Source organism: Aphis gossypii, chromosome 2, assembly GCF_020184175.1.
Source record: "Aphis gossypii isolate Hap1 chromosome 2, ASM2018417v2, whole genome shotgun sequence".
Classification (NCBI taxonomy): Eukaryota; Metazoa; Arthropoda; class Insecta; order Hemiptera; family Aphididae; genus Aphis; species Aphis gossypii.
The window spans coordinates 78,033,571-78,052,146 of NC_065531.1; the positions used below are offsets into that span (position 1 = coordinate 78,033,571).

Consider the following 18,576-nt stretch of genomic DNA (forward strand, 5'->3'; position numbering starts at 1 on the left):
TGATTTTTTTGTCAACTATATTATTATACATTATTTATTAATATATGAGTACCCTTTTATACTAATCTTAAGTGCTCAAGAGCAAAGTCCTCTCAAAGTTCAGCTTTCAATAACACGGCACTGTCAGTGTCGTATTTGGGCGTTCAACAGTCATGCGTAATAATAGTAATACAAAATTCAACAAATTCAGACATTTACCTGTTACAAGCAGTCGGTTTTGAAGCATTCACCCGGTCAATCTGTAATAATTACGCGAGTGCGACCATTTCACTATACTTGAGGCGAACCCAGAAAACCCATTTCACTAGTTTTCAGGTAAATCCGATACGCTTACCTACGATGTATCCATACAATGTACCGCGTCCTCCACTAGCGGTAATTTGTCATTTTGAGATTGACAATTGTATTATTTCTACGTATTATTATATCCTTCGACGAATCTGTACCGAATCGAATTTTCCAGGGATTAATAGAATTAATCCCAGCTCTTCGGCGTAGTTAGCTGTTTTTGGTACATCAAAGACGTTACAACACCCGCACGATGTATTCAAATGAAAATGCGTATTTCATGAGTGGCTCAGCTTTCGTATAAAATAAAACGCTCAAGCGTATACATCACAGTGAACTGTGAGCATTCACTTATGAATATAATGTACAATATTATTGTAAGTATAAATGCATATAACACTATACAAATACAATCAGCCTACCTGCTTCGTTCACATAACATGTATTAATCAAATAGGGCTATGAAGATTTTTAGATAATTTAAAACACAGTAAGCCAAATAAAATTATATTACTGCCACTATATATAATATTTGTATGCTATTTTTAAACATACGATCTGATATAATCTTTGAAATTTCCACGAAAGGGCTCGTTTTCATCCGTTATGATACAGGATAACGTTCACTGTATCCGCTAGCGTGTAGGGTCATCCGAGATAGGTATAAGAAGGAATAAAACATTCTGGTCTAACATAGCTACTCATCATATTGACAAGAACTTGTCAGACACTCAGACGCGACTTCCCGGTGCTAAAAGTATCATATCTCGCTATTACATTTTATTTGTGTTATTAAATTAGTTAGAACTTAGAGAATGTTGTCAATAAAACATACATTATTAACATACATTTATCACTCTGAGTATAATTTGTTCATAACCTTTTCGACATTTTTACTTACATCATTACGTTAAGATCATTAATTAATTCCAATAACTAATACAAATCGAACACATTTTTCCACCACGCAAACTTATATTATTATAATGATTTTTTTGTTTTTGTCAATTGACCCATTATGATCAATAAACTGACATTGAGTCGAAATAATAATGGTTGCCAATATTTATAACAAGCTTCTTTCTAAAACGATGTTCAAATTTTTTTTATGTATTAAAAAACAAGATAAAACACTTTTAGAAGTGCCAAAAATATAACCAAAGTTAAGTATAAATCTCTCCATCTCCCTTAGAAATATTTTTCCAAGTTTAATCTACTTATTATGTCATCTAGATTATAATATTTTGTTTTATTTTTCGAGAAAAACTTAATAAAAATTTGTTGAAGTGAATATTTTCGCCTGATTAATGTATAGTCTGTAATAGTTTTCCAAATCCAATTCATTTACTACTCGAACTTAAAATATTGTTTCTATAGCTTCAGAATAATAAAAGATACTGAAATACCAAATAATCGTTTATGATTGTAAACTGTATTCCGAAATTGTTTTCTTTGGTTCGTTACTAAAACGATACGTAATAAAAAGACGGAAATAAGAGGTCCGGTAATAACAATAATTTCAGTGGGAGTTTGATAATAAGACCAAAATCCTTTCACATTACATAAAAAGTAACGATCATAGTATTATTAATAAGTCACACTTATATTTATCACCATTGTATTTATATTCGATTCCATTGATGAATATTGATCTCATGCATTACTTAACTTCTTGACCTAATACCTGTTAATTTAATCATAAGTTTTTTTTCAATCTTTGGCGGAAATGGCCATTGTTATATTTTTTAATTAAATATATAAATATGTATTACATAGTTTTATATTAAACAATAATTATATTATAACGAAATCTGTTTACAACAATGTTGGTTTAATACGTAATATAATATTATTATTGTTATTGTTTTACTAGAATACTATAAACAATAAACGTTATATATTCAAACAGCATGCACTTACAGTGATCACCATGGGTTAATCGTATTAATAGGTTTTAAGACAAATACTGAATTTGCTTTTACATGTTTATATTATAATATTGTACTATGCGAAATAATCTGCAGAATTCGGTAAAATAACCTTTGAAATACTCCGTTCGTCTATTACTGCATACTACCCATTGTTTATTTGAAATTTTAACATCGAAACCGGAAACGTTTGTAAATGTTGATATTAAAAATGTCAGTAATATTGTGTTTTGTTATGAAAACTATTATAGTTACATAATATATCCAGTTTAATCTGAATATCCTTTTCAATATACTAACAGTAGTAATATTAATTGTAACTTATAATATTAATTGAGTTGATACTCATATCAATTAATATTTTTAACATTTATTAATTTACTTTTTAGATTTATAAATGTAATAAATTATTATTTTTAAAATCCAAAAACAAAAGTGAAAAATAAATCTAAATTAATAACGATTCTACACCTTAGTATAAGACAAACTATATACTAAATTTAAAAAAATCTTTTGGTAGTTTACTTGTTATCCTTAAATAATTTTTTTTTTATATATACGATTTTAGTGACTTTAAAATATTGCCTAAGGAAAAAATGAGACAGTTTAAATTCAAATAACAATAACATTGAAAATGTTCAATTATACTACCAAAATGATCGTGTTTGATTTAAAATGAGCTAAATATCACTATTGTGATATATCAAATTTACGAAAAAATAATTATTTTGTATTGACAAACGGTTTTACTCTACGGGAATAAATAGATCGAGTTTTTGAATATTCATTTGGTTGAAATTCACGGTAACAACGAGAAACAAGTATGTTTGATCAAATTCACACTCAGAATTTAAATAGAGCGCTGTACTTTTTTTCACTATATTTAACTTTATCCTTATTTTATATGCATGAATTTATCAAGTGTAGTAAATTAATTAACGCTCCATCATTTCGTGTTTGAATAAAAACTACACATTTTATATAGATTTCACGAGTGTAATACTTGAAAATGTTTCCGGCAACGGAACAAAAAATATCGGTAATAAATTTGATGTGAACAAATGAACATTGTCCATAAATATATAAATATTATACACCGGCGTTCCCAGTCTACCGCTTGAATTGTATTCTATGACTTGTCAACAAGCATCGCATTGATAGTTTTATATGAATAACTATTATAATACGATCAGACAAGCCTTTTATTTTGTTGTACTCATCACGACGTCTCGCAGAGTTCTATTATTTAATTAGGTACCTATTCGAGTTTTAATTTCGCAAAACAATAATTCATCAAACTCTATAGGTAAAGTAGTATATTTTATTTATACCATTACGCGTAGTGCCAGAAAGGCATTGTCGTGCTATCGAAAACAAAACGTTGATATTTTTCGACGATAAGACAATATAATATACAACGCAGTGACTATACATTTCGAATTTCGTTGAATAGATACAAGAATTGTTGTCGTCCTAGCGAGAATGTACCGAAGAAACTGTCTTTTATTCCGATATTTTTACATTAACTTTGGTAATATTCTTATCAATACAGTTTTACTTTTACAATCATCGTAAAAAAGTCCTTTGAAATCGTCGAACCACGAAGTAAGTATTCTCCAGCATACTTTAATAGCTTAAAAAATATATTATAAGATGGACGTTATACCTATGTTATAGTTATTATTATTTTTTTTTTTTAATTGGTTTGCAGTGTATAATGTAAAATAAAAGTGATATTTTTTCTGAAATCGCTATTTTTCGTTTTAGTGTCTTAGAAATATTTGCAACGCTCTATTATTACTAAATTTGTAAGTTATAATTTTACAAAAAAAAAAAAAATTATTGTAAATTTGGTCAAAACAATAGGGAATTTTAGACAATGTGTATTCAATGAAAAATTTACACGTCAGATTATAGGTTTCACTTCATTATAGATTACAGACCATGAACCATCACAGTTTACTGAATGAATTAATAATTTAAATTCGAATAATTGGTACAAATCAACTATTTACCAGTGGTTAAATGCTTTACATAGTAATTCATATCACACGATATAAATGGTTGGCTAGTAGCGAGATTGAAATGACATTTTAGTGCCATAACGATCGAAAATCACTGGTTTTATAATATTATGAATAATAAAACTCCAACAAAATACACTCAACATTTTTACAAACACATTAATAAAATAATAAGCTAAATGAATTGCTCCTAGTATTTTTTTTTCAATCTATTCTGGTTCGTAAAAATCCAAACTGTAGTATTTTTATTATTTATTTCTATAATAATAATAATATAATGTATGAAACGCAATACAAAACTCGATATGAAGAATACACAAATAATGCCAAAATGTAGTGATGTAGCTATTTTGCATATACATCGCGCCGTGTTACAAAAACACATGTCTACAATAATAATAATAATATTATTATTATTATTTTCATAGACGGTTTTTGATCATGTGAAAAAATCATCAATCGGTACATAACAATAATGTAGTTCTAAAATTGTGTTATTCTTTACTAGTATAAAAGGTTTGTTATCAACATACATCATCGAGGTCGAAAACCATTCCAAGTTGAGCTCTATTTTGATACCTCGTTTTGTTTATGGATTTACGTTTTTTGACGTTTGATGATATACATGGACACGTATAAGTTAAACCTATTCTTGAAAATTCTTTCACATTTACGACTTTTCAATAAGTTACAAAACTTGGTTATAACTTTAAGGTTCTCATATAGTACGCGCAATAATGAAATTAATTTTTCGATTACAGCAAAAAAACCAACATTAGTTTTGGTCAAAACGGATGTGTGGTATTAACTATTCGTTTGGTCAATTCGCAGAGTTACCTATACTTGGTACTTTTTGGAAACAACTAAAAATCAAAAAGGACTCAATAAGGTGAATATCGAGTCGAAAATATATTCTGCAGAAAACTGATGATTAAATTTGTTGACATTTAACTGTGAATACTTATATCTTAAAAAAAAAAAAAACATAAATAGTTACATTATTGAAAGCACAAGAACAATAACGTTTTTTTTTTTTTAATGTTTCTAATAATAGAACCTCGATATGTTTTTTTGTTTGTATTTAATAAAAGTTGGAAGTAATCTTAGTCACATATTTTCATTTTATTTTTTTACCTATAAATTAAGTTCAAAATACCTTTCTTGTTTCTCCTACAAAGTCATCAAACATATTTTTACAATAGGTCTATTATATTTTACAAATACCCCCCATTCACCTACAACTACACGTCACAACTACGATAGAAAACGAGTGTACACGGTCAGAACATAATAGGTACGTATATTATAAAACCGTCGAGTGTATTATCCGCATAAATATAATATACATAGTACGTACGAGTGTATATTGTTATGTACACGGGGACTAATGTCGGTTATTATTTGACCAAAAGTGTTGTTGTCCCGGATGACGAAAAACGCGTTGACGATGACGGTCGGCCAATAATCACGATAGGCATAATATAATATAATAAAATAATAATAATAGCGTATTCGAATAAATATTAACGGGCGCGTTAGAGTCGGCGGCGGTCGTTTGTTGTGCGATCGGAACAAATGCATTTTTCATTCGGCGGTCATTATTTAAAATAATTGCCGGCCGTTCGCATAAAAGGTAACGATCGTTATTTTTGATATTATCCCTATCGCCTCCCCCCCTTCCGTCTCGGCCTCGCCTCGTCTCCGTCTCTCCCGAATTCCCACCCTCTCTCCGCGACCCTCTCGCTCGCTCTAGGATACAGCGTATGAACCGACAAAATCTCACCGCGCCGTACGCAACGGCAATACTAATGATAATAATAATAATAATAGCGTGTAGTGGCACTAGTCGTACAGGTGAGTATAGTATTGGGAAATTCGTATAGTTGTATTCATACATATAAGCACACGTATAGAACAGCCCATTAATTCTCTCATCAGTCACTCTCGACCTGACAACTCGCACCGTCGGCGCGCCCACGCAACACACTACACAACAACTATTACCGTACGGCAATCCGCAGGTCGGAACCCGATTCTCGTCTACGGGGCGGGTAGTAGATATCAACTACTGTTGTATTGTACACACGTAAGCCGTAAAACGTATACGGGCGCGTGTGCGTGCACAATAATACAGCACCTATAGTTTTCCGACCCGGGGGGGCGGAAGAAAATGACTGCGCAATGACCGTTTGTTACCGGCGGCGATTTGCATTTTTCGTCCGGCCGATAGTATATAATTATGTGATTATAAATAATTATAATAATATACGTTATGTCTTGATTTGTTATTCGATGTTTTGCTAGTGGTGTTGCGACGAGAGATTAATTGTCAGTCTCTTGCCGACCCCGGTTTTTGTGTTAATATATCTATATAAAAGAAATAATAATAATTATATTGTACTGGATATTATTCACCGAGTTTCCCGTGTTTCAGATCAGCGATCTTTTAGCCGGGCCGCACAAACGTTTGGTTTTATCATAAAAACCGCTCGGTGATTGACCCATTTTCATACGACGATAATATGTTTTATAATACAAAACGAGTATCGTTTCCCACTTTTGTTTTTCAGCCAGTGTTACAAAACCGCGTGCACAACGTGTCCACGCAGTTATTCAGTAGGTAGTATTATAATAATATACATAATATTTGAGATATTTTTATTATTTTTCGTATAACGTGCAGCATTAGATCGATCTGAGTATTAATGAGTTAAAAATAAATTAAAACGTTAAATTAATATTAACTAAGTTATAAAAACTCGTTAATTTTTTTTTTTTAAGATGAAAATTAATAAGTCATAATAATTATAACGTAAATAACATGTTAGCTCAAAGATAATTTTTTCATACACAAATATTACCATTCAATTTTTTTTTATAAAGCCATTAATTTGTAATTTTGTAGTATGAGTGATTGTAATTATATAAATAAAATAATAAAATGTCAAAATTAAAAAAAAACTAATGCTTTTTACTCAATTTCAATTTTTAAGATGATCGATTTTGATTTTTAGAGTAACTCGAAAAGTATATATTCATAAATATTTAAAATTTTCATTAAATATTTAAATAATTATTTTATATTTGGAATTTAAGGCTCACAAAACTTACTGGTTTTATAAGATCTTCCATTTTCTCTTCTAGATTGTTAGTTGGTTTAGCATTTTAACTTAATAAATTTATTGTTTTGACAATTAAAATATGTGATATACAATTTTTTTTTTTTGAAATTGTTCTAAGCTTGTCTCAGAATTGCCATTACAATAATAGTGAGTTTGGTTGTCAAAAATGCTGCATTTAATAATTACGTACTCTAGGTGACCCACTTGACCCAAGTGCTCATGACATTTAGCACACTCTGTAGACATATAAGCTCGAAAGAAAAACGATAAAAGCGATACATGGTCTAAACGCACCAACAGATATAGGTAATAATTACGATACACATAAGATAAGTTACATATCAAATATGCGTCCACTCAGTGCACGGCTAGCTGATAAGAACTAATAAATCATATAATTTTCAAAATATTTTGATTATTTATAGGCATGAACAATTTTCAATGCTTGTTTCATATATTATATATAATTAAATGAATACAATATCGGTATTTATACATATAAAAAACAACATTTTTACGTATAAATTATTATGTGGCTAAAAAATAATGGTAGTTTAACTCTAGACGTCCATTCTTTGATGAATGGCATTTTTGATAGCAAGTAAACTACTCACACTATACTTCCTCCTAAACAAAATTATTCTTTTAACTTCTTTGTCAGCACAAAATGGCAAACTTCAAGTTCAAGCTTAAAATAATATTCAATTTCGTCTATTTTTCAAGATGTCATTTCATTTTTCTCATCGAATAAAAAAGGAAACAGTGAATTTGTGTCTTAATGGAGTTATAAAACATATTATCAATTTATTAGTTAAATTTGACTTAACTTACTTTATTTTATTGACTTAATTTTATGAGTTGAAAAAAATCAGTGTCTTGCTATGTATTAGCTATATCCTTTCCTGTATTATAAAGTTTCATCACTTTCTAAGAAAAACTTGGTTTTAATGTTTAATATTTATTTTGACCACCTCTGCTGTATTTGTTTTCTCATTATTAGCAAAGCGCGTTTTGGCTCAAACGTCTCTTCATTAAATTTATTTGGCATAGTATTCCACGAATATTAATTTTTAGTTGTTGAAATTCAATAATTTCACTTAAGTATATCAACCGGTGTGCACTGAACAGACTGAAGAAGATATTATAACATTTTTGAGATTTTCATGTTCAAGAATGTCTTGATGGTTCTAAGTTATTCACAGCAATCAGTTTTTAATCCATATTCAGCATTATTATTGCAATTTCCATTTACTTCTCTGTCTTTAATTTAATATTACGTTTTATTTTATTTTGCTCATGTTTAACTTATTTCAAGATGACAAATTGCTTCGTTGAATGTACCAAAATTCACCAACTACCTATCAATTATAATTTAAAATCATTAAAATATTTTATATTAATTTAATTTTTTTCATTTCTATTTTAATGTACTAAATAAATAATAATACTTCTGTCATTCGTTTTTAGTTTATGTTAAGAACACAATACGTACAAAGTTCAATGAAAATATAGTTGTTGAAAACATTCTGACCAAACATTTTTAATTTTCCTTGGAAAAACTGATTGGTAGAACCATTAAAAATGCTATTTTAATATATAATGATGATTGAACTCGTATTAAAAATGTTTTAAATATTTTAAAAGTTTAGAAATTATTATTATAAAAAATAAATAAATTCATGAAAATAACATGTATAACTACTATTATTTAGTTATATTTTTTTATTACTATTAACTTAATTCAGTTAACTGTTTATTTATTTATTTTAAATTTATTAATCGTTAAATTCTTCTTCATCGTTTTCATTGAAAATTATTTTATAAATCTACCGTGTTCTAAAACTTATATTTACTACAATAAAATAGACAAATATACGTATCCTAAAAATCTATATAAATTAAAAACGTATTAATATTATATTATATCAGGCCATGTGACGTGTTTTTGTTTTAAAATAATTCTGCAAATTTTTTATGTATTAAATTCAGTAAAAGGTAACACGTGTGTACCAATTTTACTATCATGAAAAATTCATGCAAATGATATCAGTGTTATTTTATAATATGTTTTCAAACCTTTAACACTTTCTGGTGCTTTAAGGCTATAAATAATTTTAATGACATAAATAACTCATTTGACTATTTTATTTTTTCTTTCGATTATCTTCAAATAACTGATAATTTTAAAAACGAATCTGTTTTAAGTAGATACCATATGGAATTTACAAAATACTATCGTATCAATAGTGTTATGCAAATTTTGAAGCATTTGTATAGCCATAAAAAAAGTAATTCCTGAATTAATAGAAAAATGCATAATACGAAAAGGTATAACTTTTGTATGTATCATTCAGTAGTGGTCCCGGAAAAACGATAAATTAATTGTAAATTAGATAGCTATAACACATTAATCAAATTTATTTCGAAATTCCACGAAAGTCTCTTCGACTGAATATTATATCTATAAAACTTAATGTACATTTAAATAATATGTGTATAATATAGGAGTGACCGACACGTGTCAACTACTAACTTTGTTGCGTTCGGTCTGTAGACGGCTAATTTTATATCTTGTGTTTGATTATTATTAGCGTATTATAGTAACCTGCACTTTAATTAAATGTCGAATACCTGAGTCTAATTCAATTTTGTAAAAGACCATAGTTTTCATTAGTCTTCCGACCCGATATATTACATAAAAACCGTACCGACCTTCTTCACAATCACCTTTGAAACGATTTTACCGATAACCCGAAACACCGTAATATATATTTATAATACCATATCGGTGAAAACAACATTATTTAAAAGGGAAAAAAAATAACAAACAAAGTGGATGAGAAAACCAAGTAGACACACGTGATAGAATTATCTAATATTCACTTTTGTCAGCTGTAACAAACCATCTACTGGCTCACGTTGCACTACCATCCTAGAAAAATATATTTCTAGCCAGGTTAACATATCCCAACCCGTTTAAGAATGCACCGAGTGTATCACGTAATATTCTTATGCATAACACAATGGTGCTATTGCAATGAGACTGCGAATTGGGCGTATAAGATAAATATTACGTGCGTCTTAAATTAGCATAGCATTTGAAATTACTTTAATTTTCATGCACTCCGAGTCCGGCGCTATAATGCGTGGATTTATATCGAACGACTTTCTTGGTTTCTAAGAATGTATAAATACATATATCAATATATATATATCAATGACGTTATAAACAGTGTTGGGGGAAATTATATTCTATGATTAGAAATAAATTTCGATAAATATACATTTATTGAAACATTGTTGACAATAAATAATAACACTGATTTTAGTTTAAGTATTTTATGATTTATAAATACAATATTAATTGTTATTAATGACATACAATAATATTATTTCATTATGAATTTTTATTTATACAATTTTTAATGACTGTTTTACTAAGTAATTTTTTTCTTCCCATATCTAAAACAATATTGAGTTTATTTAAATATCGATAATACTAAATTATTTAGTAGTATAATGACGTATATTCATTTGAATATATAAGTTTTAAATCGTGGATGTAATATTTATTAGTATTAATTATTATCAGTTAATCGTAGAAATTCTTCGGATTAACTCTATTGATTATAAGTATAACAACTTCACCGACTGAACTGCATATGCATAGTTTCACCATTTACAAAACTAACGGCAGATAATACAGTGTTTCGCTCAACGATACAGTTCAAACGCGTTAATTTGGATTCTATCGAGTTTGTACGTTTATGGATGTGTACCAAACGTTCTGAAACTATATTATGATATGTATTTTAGAGAAGTTTTGAACTATAAGAAGTTTGTATCTAGATTTAATTAGATACAAACCACTATCTTACCTAAATTTAAAGAAGGTGTTAAAACATATAATATTATATTATATTTTTTTGTAGTCAGCTAAGAAAATCTGATTTTATAATAATTACACTAATACAGACATAAGTTTAATAATAATATTCTTTTAGTTCCTCCAACGGAAAGGTTTTCTTCGTTCTGCGAAAAATGTTTTCCACGAAATAAAAGAAATGAAGAAAAGAAATACGTTTTTCTTCTTATTTAATATTTTGTCATACACATTTTCATTATGCCATTTTCTTATTGTACAATATGTGAACATATTGTAAAATAAAAAAAAAAATGTATTGTTATAAATTAATTCAGAACGTCCTGTTAGCCATCATGGCATTTTTTTTTTGCGCGTTACAGCGTTATTTACATACGTTGTATTAAAATTTTTGATATAATGCACCGTGTTATAAATTAAAAAAAATGTTTTACAATAATATTATCTTAAGTTATATTTTGATTTTGAATTTTGCGTAAAATATTGTTGTGTCATTATATTTATGTAATAGTAAATGTACCAATGAACGATAACCTTTAAATTTTAAAAATTATAACGTTCCACTTAAACTTAATACTTAATACTTTTTTTTCTTTTCTTTTTAAACAAAAATCTATACGTAAGTATATATTTTTCTATTTTATGAGCTTCGATTTGAAACTAAATAATTATGAAGACATTATAGAAAATAAAACAAAATATTAATTATTTTGTCATGTTCAATTATTATTTTTATAATCATTATAATGTTTATGCTTTTTGAGGTTAATAAAAATGTTAGTGTTGTTTTGAATTAATAATAAGACGTCAATATCAAGTTCCATATTATTAACTCAATATATAATATTTACATTAATTAAATTGGTTTTTCCTCAAACCAAGAAATTATTTTCTTCTCAAACAACATAATATTACGTAGCGATGTACTTAAATATTATTAAAAATTATTTAATTTTGTATAATTCTAAACATTTGTCTTGTTGGAAATCACCTCATGAAAATTCAGTATATCCTTAGAATATTGAAGTAAATCAAAAATAATTATAAAATATCAAAATTTAATTTGTTGTGGTAAATATTCTAAAATTGTAATTTGAATTTCTCCTCAAACTAAAGTATCCTTGTTTAGATCCAATTATGTGCTCTATTCTAAGTATAAAAGTTAAGTCAACTAGACCATGATGATCCTGATGATTTAGATAATCGTCTATGTTTAAATAATATTGAAATCAAAAAAGGCAAACACTGAATATATTATTATAAACTTATCGTTAATAGCAGCTTACATTTTATTTTCTAGATAATCTAAATATTGCAACTACATGACCAATTAAATGAAAAAAAATATGATATTTAAAATAATTAACCTTATTTAATAGAATATATAAAATTTAAAACAAAATATAAAAATGTAATAAAAGTATTTAGTAGAGTTAAGATAAATTTATTCAATAACATATTATTATATGACTTACAATTAATAATATAAAATTAATAAATAAACTTCAATTTTATCAAATATATTAAATAATATTATATTAGATTATATTCTATCATCTAAGAGGTACTATACAATTTGTACGGATTATTTATGTAATATTTAAAAAGCTTGACACAATAGTGCTTTTAATTTTACACTCGGCAGTAAAAGAGCTACATAAAAATAAGGTAAATATTATACAAGACGCGTTTTTCTATAGATATTAGTATACATATTCTGCCAACAAAAGATAAAACGAAACAAAAAATAATAATAAACGTTAAATAATATATCTATAGGTGATATTTAATAAGCTATTCTAATGCAATTCAGTTAAATCGTAAAAGATAAATATATGTATAATATATAAATATATGTATAATATATATATATATTGATTCTTTTAAAAGTAAATAATCATAGTATTGAAGAGTATTAAAGTTTTAAAAAATAATTTTATCACATAATTTAAAGATACCTACTCGATTAAAAAAAGTTGAATGATTTATAATTTTTACTTTTTTTGTATGCCAGCATATAGTTTTTATATTTTATTGTTTTGATAAGCAGAGAAAAGTAGACAGTCCCGCAACCCACATAATTTTGGTCCACTACTCAGATTGTTTAAACTTTAAATACTTATAATATTATGTTATTTATTTATAACTACTTAAATAAAATACTCATTTTAAATTTTATTTTTATACAGGCTTCAAAATGCTCAGAAAAATATTCTACTCTAAAATGTGAAATTAAAAATAGCAGCTATTATTTCAAAAAAAAAGCGAATTCAACAAAATTATCACGATGAAAAAAATACAATTTTTTTTATAACTAATTCAATCAAATAATTTAAAAAAGTAAAAATTTATCAAGAAAATTGCTTAACTTTTGTTAAAGAAACCATCACTATATTTGTTATTCAAATAATTTGTATAATATGTTATTATATGTAAATATTAATATTCTTTTTCAATGCGTATCACTGTGTCTGTGATACACTATATTTCATAATATCGATTGGCCCAGAAATATATCGTAAATGTAAGTCTTTTGACGTAATAATATCGATAGTTTTATCAAATCATTTATTTTTTAAGTATAACAATTTTATTAAGACAAATTTTAATACTCATCAAATTATTTTTGAATATATAATATTTTATGTAAGTTTTCGCGGATTTTTTAAATTATTTTATAATTATTATTAACAATAATGATTGTAGTACCTATAAGTGTTGTATAGATAATTTGATTACAATATAAACATGAAATCGTACAATACTTACACACACAAATGACAGTCTTCGTAGAATATATTATAAATTTCAGTATTATTATAATATAAATTATAAGGTAATATTATCTATTGGGTTTTCGGAACCATTCGATTTGTAGCTCACGTGATCACGACAAGTCATAAACGGGTACATTGGTAAAAGATTAAAATGTCACGTAAAAGTTTTGTCAATCAATATATCATTATATCAATAATAAAAAGCAAAGAATAATAACAGTACTTGGCGAACACGAGAGGCTTCATTTATTGTTATCGTAAAAGTGCCATTTCTGAATGACGTGCCGGAAGACAATTTACCGTTCGTGGACGAAACGCACAGTAATCCCGTTTACTGATTTACGTTGGACCGAACGAAAATTGCGTGAGACACGTTCACGTTTCATGTTTTAAACATTGATGAGTGATAAAATATAAAACTAAAAATGTGAATAACACAAGAGATAAAACACGTCCTTGTTAGACCACTGTTTATTTAGAGTTCAGTTCACATTTTCGATGAATTCATCCCTTAACTTACAAAACATAAAATAATGTACATTTTTAATTAATACTTATTTGGTATTCCATTTCTCTTCAATTTATTTTCCAGGTTTTAATCCTTAAAACAAAAATGTGAGATTTTCTTAATGATTTAATAATGACATCATTGTTTTAGCCTTTTTTTATGAGTCAATGCCTACAAACGATATTTTACCCAAACGACGATACGAAATTGAATTATATTTCATAAGTTTGAATTTAAAAAATATTATTTTGTATAAATAACTGTATTATAATCCTATAAATAAATATGTATTTGGGGAATTGGTTTATTAGTAACCGTTCATCGGTTTTATGTTATGTTTTACTAATAATCATATAGTTAACCGCAATAACCGAAGAGTACAGATAAACGTTCCTAATATTAAACAATACATGTTGTAATACAAAATTATATAAAGGTATAATTTCTTATTATATAATATAATATCATCAATATCATTAAATGTATGCAATAATAATATGTCGATAAGTTATCAACATATTAGAGAAATAAAATAAAATAATTTAGAAATACAATTTATAATTCACATTCAATAGTGTTACATACTACGACAACATATTTTTTTAAATTTTAGAATATAAATGAATTTAATACAAACTATACAATAAAACATGAATTTTTCGCATTATTATAATCGAAATATGCAATAATATGCATTTTATCCAAATTATGCAAAAACGTGCAAAATAAAAACACCACCGTCTATCTCATTATGAGGTGATTCATGGACATTACTGACAAAATCAATAATCAGGAGTCGCAAAAAACATGCTGTTGCATATAAATCCTAACCCTATTGACAAACATTGAAACCTTTCGAAACATTTTTAAGTCGCTAAAACGGCATGATATAATATATTATAAACTCAGATTCGTTTGATACCGCACTTGGTTTGTGCTATTTTCAGATAGGGTACTTATGTGATAAAATACATGGTTCTATCAGAACAGCCCAAGACGTGGTCACATATTATATACATCGTATCATTATAATAATTATTACGGGCGAGTTCACGACATAAATTTGGTTTTCTCTTCTGTGCAGTTTTTCATGATTACCTTGGGGAATAGAGGAAAATATAGCTAGAAAAGAGAAATTCCTAATGTCAACGTATAAGGAAATTCATATTGGGCAGACAGCCACACATCTGATGACACTGACAGTTGAAGATAATATAATTCACGTATTATAATCATTATCACATTTTAATAATTTATCTAACTCGTAGTCATCGCGATTGGGTCAATGAAATCATGTATTATTTTACATCGAGACATTGTGTGGGATCCCGTGGTATAATAATTACTAAATTACATTTATATTTTTCGTTGTCTCGAAGTCATATGCACATGTTGTTATTGTTAATATCAAACAGTTAGTATTTTGCAAATATATTATTGTATTATATTTATAACCTTACCCCCAGGGTTCGTAAACAGAATTAAATAACACAACAACTTATCTTTAAAATTTCAATTTATAAAGATCAACAGTTTAAATAAAAAAAAAAAAAAATCAAGCATTTAACAATTTAAAATAAAAACATGTTTTCGTTACTTCTTTTTAAAAGGGTATAAAAAAATCTATTATTAGTGGTAAATCACCTTGTACTCACTGTCGTATGAATTCCATCAAGTTTATCACTGCCTAATATTCAAAATTCCAATTGAACGCTGTTTATTCAATTTCACTCGATTTACATGCAAATATCCCTAAAACCTAAATTTAAATGGTACCTAAATATAAACATTGTTCTTACATGATTCACAGCATTGCGAAGCAACTGTACATAACATAACAACCTAAAATGTTATGATAATATAATACATACCAAATATTATGTTGAGTTGAAAAGTGGATGAGATTGTTCAAGCGAATGACAGCGTAGGATGTAAGAAAAAATGTCAAGACTACGCCGTAGAGAAACATTTCGTGAAACACATTGTCCAAGTAGTCATTTAGTTTAAAAACTCCCGAAAAGTTGATTAGATACAAAATGATTATATTCCAACAGCGAACACTCGTTATTTTAATACAAACGTAACCGTGCATCTTAAATTTTCTGAAAAAAAGTTGTTCGTAAAAAACTGAGTGTTTACTCTTATTGTTAAAATAATACCCGTATTATACACAGACGAAGAAACTCTGAAAATTTCTCAAAAAATACCGCTTAAACGCATTAAACACATCGAAGAGAAACGAAAATACAGTTATTTGATTATTTTATACGATTACATATTATATTATTGTTGTTTATTTTTTTTAACATTCATAAAATAGAATATTATACAAGTAAGTATATTATTAGTAACATTATACACGAGTAATCGGCTTTTACAAGCACCATAGATACCATTAGATGAATACTTAACTTAACAAAAAGTATATATATTATATATTTACAAATACTCTTTATTTAATAATAATACCTATAGTGTACGTTATTACTGATATCATAAAATCATTTTTATACAAATATAAAATACATTTTAACATTATGAATCGCATTGCACTAGGTTATTAAATAGTAATTTAAATATATAGGAAATATTAAAATGTCAGAAATATAAAAAATATTAATACATTATGATAATATATTGTGCAGTGTAATATTATAAAGTATAAACCACACGGCGCTTGTTGTTCGATGAGATTTTAATACGAGTTCAGTACCGAAAATCATTGCAAATATACACGATAAGGTTTTAATTTAAAATTAATAAATTACAAATATTTAACATCGCACCGTATTAAATATTTACCTATTTGCAAAATATATTTTAATGTGAATACGTCTAAAACGCGTGTCATCCAAGCCTCCAAAGTGGTTAATTATTAGACTTCGTGTCTACTGATCATTCGAGAAACATAACATAATAAAAACAATAACAACAACTCATTTTTATTGGGCAACTGTACCGCAAAATAAAAACATATACTGTTGGCATAATGGTATAATACAATAACACTGAACGACGAAGTTTAGGTTATTTTGCTTATAAAGTACGCTACGCGTGCAAGTTTTAATTTGAATACATATATTATTATATTCAGGGATCACGACAAAAGATCTGTTTTCTTTATACATCCTACGCGCTGTAGCGACGTACCGTGAGTACAGAATTTCTCTTCCAATTTCCAAAACAACGCCTTTGTACGGTTTATCTTCTGGTGTACAGACTCTCTCACATATTGCAAAGCATTATTATAATTATGATGATGGTGGATATTACACTTTGCCGTTTGTTTTTGCGTTTCGTTCTCTAGACAAAAGTATGCAAAATATAATATTCTGACTGATCGTTTTTTTTTCTTTTTTTTTTTTTTTGTTATCTTTATTGTCATACAAAATGATTTAATTAAAACGAAATTTGTCAACCAAAATAAATAGCTCTCCATAATATATGCTGTTATATTAACAAATTGTGCAGTTCAATCACAAACGAGAAAATCGTTCTTGACGTTTTAATGTTTATTTGAAATCCTATTATACTGATGAAACAATAATGAAACAATAAATATAAAATTAAAAAATTAAATGTTACTCGTCAACTATACATATTATATACTAACAACTTTAGAAAAACATATTCTATTGTAAACGATAGTTCAAACATATTCTGAAATTCACAATCTGAGACTAAATCTTTATATTTTCGTTTTTTAGAAGCCATAGTGATTTTATAAGATGTTGTTTTTCTGTTTTTCTGTCTTTTAGTTTATTTATTTTAGTGTTCCGTTATTTTACTTATCATAACATTTTATTTATTTATTTAATGTTTACTTAACTTGAAAATTGCTTAGACCAAAACCGGTAGTTACCGTTTAAAATGTAAATAATACCCTTGATTCTGTGAATTTTTAATTCGTATTATTTATAAGACATTAAATTATTATTTTTTTCTATACAATATTTTTTAGCAGTATTGAATGCTAAAAATAGACAGAAAAAATAATATTTTAATCAAATAATAAACCACCGGGGTCTCTGCAGTCGACATAACCT

At 27.0% G+C, this 18,576-nt stretch overlaps 1 protein-coding gene across 1 annotated transcript in view; it reads right to left on the minus strand.

The window, feature by feature from the left end:
• The window catches only part of LOC114131757 (neuroligin-4, X-linked-like), a 502,436-nt gene that overhangs the window by 292,806 nt on the left and 191,054 nt on the right, over positions 1–18,576 (minus strand). The gene's annotated exons all lie outside the window — the stretch shown is intronic.